The sequence below is a fragment of the Dendrobium catenatum genome, unplaced genomic scaffold (assembly GCF_001605985.2).
Source record: "Dendrobium catenatum unplaced genomic scaffold, ASM160598v2 fragScaff_scaffold_21, whole genome shotgun sequence".
NCBI classification, from domain to species: Eukaryota; Viridiplantae; Streptophyta; class Magnoliopsida; order Asparagales; family Orchidaceae; genus Dendrobium; species Dendrobium catenatum.
Window position 1 is genome coordinate 99,248 of NW_021318483.1, and position 9,256 is coordinate 108,503.

General features: G+C 38.5%; 1 pseudogene; it reads left to right on the plus strand.

Annotated features, from left to right (window-relative positions):
• Positions 1 to 310: 310 nt before the first annotated feature.
• On the plus strand, positions 311 to 3,679 carry LOC114579134 (annotated as a pseudogene).
• Positions 3,680 to 9,256: the final 5,577 nt, after the last annotated feature.

Genomic DNA, 9,256 nt, shown 5'->3' on the forward strand with positions numbered 1-9,256 from the left:
CCAAAGTTTTTCTAGGAGAACTCTCCCCACACTTTATAGTACCACCCAAATCTCTGATAGGTGTCAAGTGTTTTATAACTCCCTATCTGATCTCCCATCCATGGATGTGCTGGTGAAGGCTTAGATGTGAACGGTGGCTCATCATGCCCCTCAGCACGGTGGGCTAAAGGGTGGGTCATCATCTTATTGGTTGTAAATAATAATGAGTGAATTAAAGACCTAAGCTATTTTATCATGCATGCTTGAGAGATAATCATACTTCTTAGGTGATCCCAAATCACACTTCAATCCATGGATGAAATTTTTAATGTGACCCCAGGATGGACAAGGCCACCCACCGAGTTTAAGGATATCAGTAAGTGTAGAAGAAGAAACTTATGAAGATTTCCCTAGTAATAGGAAGAAAATTGGGAGTGGCCTAATATTGGAATCGAGCTACCATATAATAGCTTAAATTATAGTATGGAGAAGCATTATTAATGATTGATCGGGCCCAAGTCCCCATAAATGGGGCATCAGGGAGGTTAAGAGCCCCATTTGGCCTAAACCCTATTGCATCACAAGGCATTGGCAATGAGTTAGGTTTTTTGGGAATGCAGCCCTAATAAGGACATAAATTCAATCCAATGTTAAATATAGGCGAGAGATCGATAGTGAATAAATACTACGAGGGAATGATGAAAATGACTTTTAAAATATAGTCAAAGTGTGCTTGAAATTATTAAGAGGAAAGCAGATGGGGGCGTCGTTGCATCTTGGAATGAAGTGAAATGGTTGTGGCTTGTCCACTACTCTACTTAAGATGTTGATCGTTGTAGGCATTCCAGACCTAGGTGATTGACACTCTAGGAGGCACCATCATGGCGGTCGGCCAACATAGTAGTTATGTATAAGGAGAGACTTTTAAGGGATCTCACATGCCCATCACAATGGCTAGTGATCTTCCCATTTGACCCATCTTATAACATGAACCAAGGGGACTAACATGCGTGTGAGTCAACAGGTGATGAAACTTGATGGGCGCAAGGAAGTTGATGTGTGGGATCCTCTTTTATAGGTGCACCACCGATCAGCCCAGGTCTCCTATGAAGGGTTTAAGTGTATGCATGTGTGTTAGGTTCCAAAAGATGGTGAACTATGCATGAGCAAGGCAAATCCAAAGGAAACTCTTGTGGAGGCCTGGAATGATACTAACATGCAAATCATTTATATGGTTAAGATATAAGGGTGAAAGTCTAATCAAACCATCTAGTATCTAGTTCCCTCTAAAGTTTTCCTCAGGATAGCTGGAGCCCCATTTGGAGTTCTATCAATTAAAGCTAATGATTAGAGGCATCAGGGGTACAATGCCCATGACATATTATCAAACATTTAAGAGGTAGGATGGCTAGGCTGCTTTGATGAGTCGTGCCTCTAAATTGAGAGCTCCAAGTGGGCAATTTTTTATAAGCAGAACTGACAAATACGGGATGATTCAAAAGCTAGGTTACATTGCCCAATTGCGTGCTAACTTAAAACCCATAAAGGGTGTTGGTTGATTAAGACATCAAGAGGATGGTCAAGGAAGTCAAAATCCACTAAGCTGTGTGTAACAACTCACCTACAAAATCAACTAGCCCCAAACTAAGATGGCACTTAAGTGCGTGACCCACACACTCTTATCAGGGTAATGTCTAGGCCTAGATGAGTAGGAGGGCATGGTGGTCATCATAAAACTAGGGGTGTGAGCAGGTACAAAGTGGTCATTAGTGCGAGTCTTAGTGGTAGTCATAAATATTAAAATGAGAGTTTTAAAGTTTGAATGAGGGAATGGTTCCATAAGAACAAAACTTAAACATGGGTTAGTGATCCTAAGAGATGGGGGATGTCTGTAAGAGAGCGTCACTTCACATGAGCTTTGAAAGGGAGTCAGGTTAAAATTCTTGAGCAATGATGTGGTGGCTGATAACTATATTATGTAGTCTAAAGACACATACGGGGGCCTCGGAAAGAGTTATCTTTTCTACTTAAAAACATTTTTACCTAAAGGTAGAGTATAATAGTTGGAAGACCTTTGTATGTTGAATAACTTCTGGTGCGGCCCTAGTGGCCCCTAAAAATTCTAAGGGCTAAGTGCTAGCCATGCCCGATCATACTCATAACTACATCAGGTTTCCAAGGTGAATAGCCTATAGTTAATAGAGCAATATAGGCAAGGGAAGTCAACAAAATGGATTCATAACTTTAGGAAAATGATTGGCTCTAAAGGTTGGGCACTGGGGTCCTAATCCCAAATCCACCGTCTATTGGTAAACTTCTTAAGCTACACTTGTAGTGAGAGTGGGCTGTGACATGTGAGCTGGGGGTAAATTGGGAATGGCACACTTGGGGACCATCCTCAGGAGATAAATAACCAACTCAAAATTGGTATGATCAAGGGGAATCTGACTATTTAATTAAAAAACCCATTACGAGATCCCAGCAAATTCTCACAAAATGTGATTTCTACCATGTGTACTGAATGCCAAAGTGAAGAAATTCCACCATACACAGATAAATGATGGGAGTAACTATGACTCTCTTAAGTTATACAAAGGCCTTATAGTCTAATTAGTAATATGTATGAATGGATTAACAAGATTCCCACTATCCCTATCTATAATCTAGCGAAACCATAGCCAAGCGAATGGGCTTAGCAGAATTAGCAGGAAAAGAAAATCCTATTGAGCTTGACTCTAGTCTAACATTATGAAATAACTTGAGAGATGTAGAATAAGTGGGATTTGGCTCTCCAAAATACTACTACTTTTAACATTATTTTATTTATTCCATGAGATAGGTGAGGCCTAGCCCCTTCTTTTGGCTTTTAAGTCTCATCTCAGTGGGTTGATCAAGGCATAAGACATTATCAAGTAGGGAGTTTGGCTTGGGTGGAACATAAGTTAAAAGATAACATAGGAGTCCTAAGATGAGCTCAATGAGAACAAAAATCTAATATGGAAAAAAGGTTAAAAGCTTGTTTGATTTTAATTTTAAATATGAATACAAACTGTGAATGCATGGCCAATCAATCCTTTAGTCATTCAAAATTTGAAACTAGAGGTGTCAAAAAAGATACCACAGGGATAAATGACTTGTCGCAGTGAATCATTCATAGCAATGTTACTTTTGATTCTTCGATGTTGGTTCTTCTATCATTATGAAGCATAATTCACCAAGTGCTGGATTGTTCACCCTCCAATAAGGAACATGAGTTGGGTTTAAACAATCATGAGACAGGTTAGTTTTACCCTATTGATGATCATGCAGTGATAATAATTAAACCTAGTATAAGGAAAACCATTGATTAACAAAATTGGTCATCACATTTGGCTGAAAGGCTAGTGGCACAAAGCTACCATGTGCAGGACTATGACTGAGCATTTCTAAGTTAGAATCCATGCTAAAAATATGGTGCCTAAGCCCATCATTTTCCTGCCAACCAGAAGTACGGGATTTGGCCCCCAAGGGTAATGGTATCAGATGGTTTCGTGTCGTCATCAAGAACACTATCATGAAGGCCTAGAAATGTAGTTTTGAATGGATGATGGGTTGAATCCTTTGCATATGTCATAAATTTATGACTAGGTGTTATATATGGAAGAGTGGCCTTTACTGCCACGACCAACTTAGATATGGCCCTATGTCATAGTAGATTCTGATACCTCATGTTAGTTAGCATGTAGTACCTACTTTGGATACTACTAGCCTTTGGCATACTAAAAGGTATAAGTGCCCAGGTATAATATTGCAAAGGCCCTATCTGCAAGTGTGATAGGGGCCCTACTTATCGGTGTGCCCAGGCCCTCCATGCCAGCATAGCCCAGCCCTAGCATAGCAGTATGCCCTGGGTCTGCCTACAGGCATGCCAAGGCCTTGAGCATGCGAACATTCACTTGGAACTGAACACATAAATACTAAATTAAGGATTTTTGGGCATCACGATAGCATGACGGTTACTCATGTGTGTATGTAAAAATAAAAAATATTCTCTTTATGGAATTTTTTTTAAGCTTTTTGGCCATTTTTGAAGTACCAATTCTTGATGTAATAAGCCCTACCTGTCTACTAGATGTAAGAATAAATACAGTGCATAGTCATCTTTCCATCAGTGAACCTGAAGTATATAACTATTTTGCTATAATTCTTAACATGAGAATATAAAGACTTATTACTCTGATATGAAATGTTCGCCTCTTATCAACACTATGCTAGGGATATAACACTTTCCTTTCATGGGTTGTGTCTAGTTCTAGGCATAATATGTTGCTTCATATTTGATGACTCCCATACATCTTGAGGCATATAAGATAAAATGAGTCCGTAAAAAAGTGAAGCGACTTACTGCCTATGCATTTGATTGTTGAAATCTAAAGAAAAAGTAGATGTCCCTTATTATAAATACTAAATTTTTAATTTTTGAGTATAAAGATGGCTTGTGGGGAACTCGTGGGGTTACATACAAGAAAAAAAAATTATGTTAAAAAAAATGTAACATTTTTGGGCATTTTTTAACTACGATGGCATTTTGGATGTAATAATCCCTACATATCTAATAGAGGGAAGATCGAATATGACACAGAGTCATTTTTTCCTTAGCAAATGAGCTGGACATGGCTATTGTGCTCAAATTCTTTATAAGAACATATAATGGCTTGTTGATTGGACTTAAAATGTTATATTTTATCAACACCAAGTGAGTGACTTAACACATAACTTTGATTGGTGTTGCCTTGTTCTATGCATAGTTTGTTGCTACATATTTGTCAACTCTCATGCATCTTGATGTATATAAGATAAATAGGATTTGTGAATAAGTGAAGAAACTTGGTTCTTGTGCCTTTGGTTGTTAGATTCTGAGGAATACTTAGATATCCCTTATCCTAGCATATTACGGCGTCGTAGCCATGCTTGGCAGGGTTGTAAGGAATTGCATGCCAGCATACTTAGGCCTTGTAAGCTAGTGTGCCCAGGCCTTGCCTTCCAATGTGCCTAAGCCCATTCAAATGTACACATATGTACTCAACTTAATACTTTTGGGCATTATGATAGCATATTGGGTACACATGGGTGTATGTACAAGTAGAAAAGTACTTCTTGTGGCAAAAAAAGCTTTTTAGCCATTTTTTAGCTACCAGAGCATTCTGAACGAAATAGGTCATGCCTGTCTATTAAAGGGGAGCCAAATATGATGTAGAGTCATCTTTCTGTCAACGAACTTACAGGAAATAAATATTTTACTATAATTCTTAAGAAGATAACATAAAGGCTTATTGTTTTGATCTGAAACATTCATTTCTTATCAACATCATGTGAGATATTTAACACTTGCCTTTGATGGGTTCTGCCTTATTCTCAAAATAATATGTTGCTTCATAACTAATGACTTATGCATCTTGATGCACGCACGATAAAATGTATATGTGAATAAATAAAGTGACATATTACTTGTGCCTTCGATTTTTGGTTGTGAAAGAATTATTAGATTTTCCATGTTACACATCATTATAATGCATCAAAGCCAATGCATTCTTCACCCGTATATGAAAGATACTTATGTGACTCAGCCCTGCTTACCAAAAGTATGAGACCCTACTTACCAAAATGACCAGGCCTTGCTTGCTAAAGTTTTTGGCCCTATCTGCTAGTGTGCTCAGGCCTTGCTTGCCCAAGCCTTTCATTTATACTATCCAAACACTATTAGTTAGGTATCTCTTGCCCATTACCAGCTAGTATGCTCAAGCCCTGTAAGCCAATGTCCTTAGGCCCTTGCCATTTGTGTGCTTAGACCCTGCCTGCTAGTGTGCCTTAGACCTGGCTACCAGCATGTCTTGGCCTAAGAAGCCAGCATACCTAGGGCATGCCTGCCAGCTTTTACAGCTAGCATGTCTAGGACCAGACATCATTCCTAAGCCCTACCTGCCAGGTTGACAAGGCTCTATTTGCTATCATGCTTAGGCCCTACTAGCCAGCAAGCTAAGTCCATGCCAATAAGGTTGCCCAAGCCCTGCATGCCAGCTTGACCATGACCCAGATACCAACATGTTATTGCCCTACCTACCAGTGTGTCTAGGCCCTGACTGCCAGTGTGCGCAGGATCTATCTGCTAGGTTACCAAGGCCCTGGTTACTAATGTGCCCAGTCCATGAACCTACTAACATTCACCAACAAAAATTCTTATAAGTACTTTATTTAAGACATTTGGGCTTCAAGATGGCATGCAAGGAACTAGTGGGGTTATGTATAAGTAAAAAAAAATTATTCTTATGAAAAAAAAATTATAAGCTTTTAGCCATTTTTGAACAACTAGGGAATTATAGATGTATTATGCCCTTCCTGTCTAACAGAGGGAAGCTCGAATATGATGTAGAGGCATTTTCCCTCATGAATATGTGGGGTATGGCTATTGTGCTATAATTCTTAATAAGAGCATATAAAGGCTTATTGTTTGGATGTGAAATCTTAATTTTCATCAACACCATGCAAGACACATAACACATGCCTTAGTTTCATGTATAATATGTTTCATTATATTAAATAACTCTCATGCATCTTGATGCCTATAAGGAAAAAAGAATCCATGAATAAGTGAAGCGACTTTGTTCTTATGCACTCAATTGTTATATTCTAAAGAATATTTAGATGTGTCTTATCCTTGCTTATCAATGTGCCTTAGTCGTGCTTGGTAACATGCCAATGAATTACATGACAATGTTCATAGGCCTTACCAGCCAGCGTGCAAAGGCCCTGCCTGCTAATGTGCCTAAGCTCATTCAAATGTACTTATAAGTTCTAATTTTTTTACTATTGTGCTTCACGATAGCATATTGAGTACACATGGCTATGTTTATAAGTAAAAAAATACTTTTTGTTGCAAAAAAAAAAAAAAGCTTTTTGGTTATTTTTTAACTACAAAAGCATTTTGGATGAGATAGGCCCTACTTGTCTTCTAGAGGGGAGCCTAGACATGATTTTTTTTGAAGAAATGATAGAAGCAATATTATTAATAGAAATCAAGAAACAACGCAAATTATGACAAGGAACACTTGTCACATTCCTCCTTTAACAAGTAACAGAAATAAAGAGGAACCTTATTGCAATCGAATCTATCCCAAATGAAATCATAATCACTAGCAATGTTAGCACAAAAATTCGCTAACTTATTTCAATCCCTATTCACAACTTGAATGATAACTTTATTAAAATTTCGTAAAAAGAAAAAAATCACCTTGTATGGTTTCGTCTTCATAGAAATCCTTTTTGCTAAGCATTTCCTTCACAAACTTCATAACATTGAAGTTATCTCCTTCTATGATAATACCTTTTGCTTCTACATCCAATCTTGAATAAGCTTCCTCAAGGATAGAATTGCTTCAAGCTCCAATACCGAACAATCCCAGTGAGTGGCTTTAAATCCAAAGGCAAATAAAAATCTACTTTGCAGTCTCTTATGATTCCGCTAACTATTGACTTATATGAACTATGTAGAGCTGCATCAAAATTAAATTTAATCCAATCAGTTGGAAGGGGATTCCATCTAGAAGAATTCAGCCTAAGCCGATTAGAATCCCAGTTGACCGAAGTTAGATTAAAGGAATTTGAAGAAGAATGCTCAGGGAGCCTAGACATGATGCAAAGTCATCTTTCTAACATCAAACTTATTAGATATTATATTTTACTATAATTCTTAATAAGAGAACATAAATGCTTATTGTTTTGATCTTAAACATTCATTTCTCATCAACACCATGTGATAAATTTTAACATGTGCCTTTGATGTGTTGTGCATAGTTCTTAGAATAATATGTTGCTTCATATTAGATGGCTTATACATCTTGATGAACACATGATAAAATGTATTCATGAATTAAGGAAGTGACATGTCTCTGTTGAGTCCAGTAATTAGGTTGTTAAGCCTAAGTAAATGTCCCAAGGCTACCAAGAGGGGGGTGAATTGGTAGTTTTTAAAATTTTAAACCCTCTTAATAATAAAGTTGAACCGAAATAAAATTTTCTTTTAAAGTTAGTAGAAAAATGTTTTTCAACCACAGAGTTATTAAAACTGAAATTTAAAGTGCGGAAACGTAAAAGCTATAAAGTAAATGACACCAGATTTATAGTGGTTCGGTCTATAACCAGACCTACATCCACTCCTCAGAGGCACCCTCTGAGTATTGCACTAATACCACAAAGTGACTCTCCTTTAGCACCCACAGCAAGGCGGAGAAGCCTGTACAAAACACTCTTTTCACCACTACCCGGTGCGGCAGAGAACCGTCCGTCCTTTTACACAAAACCCAGTGTTGGCAGAGAACCGTCGTCCTTTCACACTCTCCTAGTGTGGGCAGAGAACCCTACGGCTGTTCACACTCTCCAAGTGTAGGCAGAGAACCTTCGTCCTTTCACACTCTCCTAGTGTGGGCAGAGAACCCTACGGCTGTTCACACTCTCCAAGTGTAGGCAGAGAACCCTTCGGCTGTTCACACACTCCAAGTGTCGGCAGAGAACCGGATCTCCTTGACAGATCTTCTCACAAGAATCTAGAAGGAAGAAAGAAAAAGAGTGAAGAAATCCAATTTCACAAGTAGAGACTCTTACCTTAGCAATCCAAGTGAAGCCTTCTCGCTCCAATGGTAGGAATCCTCCTTTGAATGCTCTCTTCCACTCTCTCCTTAGCTATTCTCCCAAGAGGCACGAAGATCAAATGACAAAAAGATTGGGTGGCAGTCTAATTTGGACTATTTATATAAAAGACAAGTGAAACCGCCCAAAAACTGCAAATTTTCAATTCTGTATGCAGTGGATCGTCCTGTACGATCCTGGATCGTCCTGGACGATTTTACTTAAACGATCTGAAATGACCCAATTTGTATATGTGTACGAATTGACTTCGTACAGCTGATCGTCCTGTACGAACTTGGTTCGTCCAGTACGAACGGTTATTACAAGGTCGGTTCTAGAAACTGCTGAAAACTGTTCTAAGTCGGTTTATCGTTTGAACGAAAATGTGATCGTCTGGACGAAAATTTTCCAGATAACCGATCGTCCTGGACGATTATTTATTTCGTCTGGACGAAAATTTTCCAGAGCACTGGTCGCCTCGTACGATGGTAAAATTCGTCTGGACGAAAATTTTGCAGTGAATCCATCGCCTGGGACGATGATTTGTTTTCGTCTGGACGAAAAAATTTCCAGAGAGCTGATCGTTCTGTACGATATTTATTTTCGTCTGGACGAA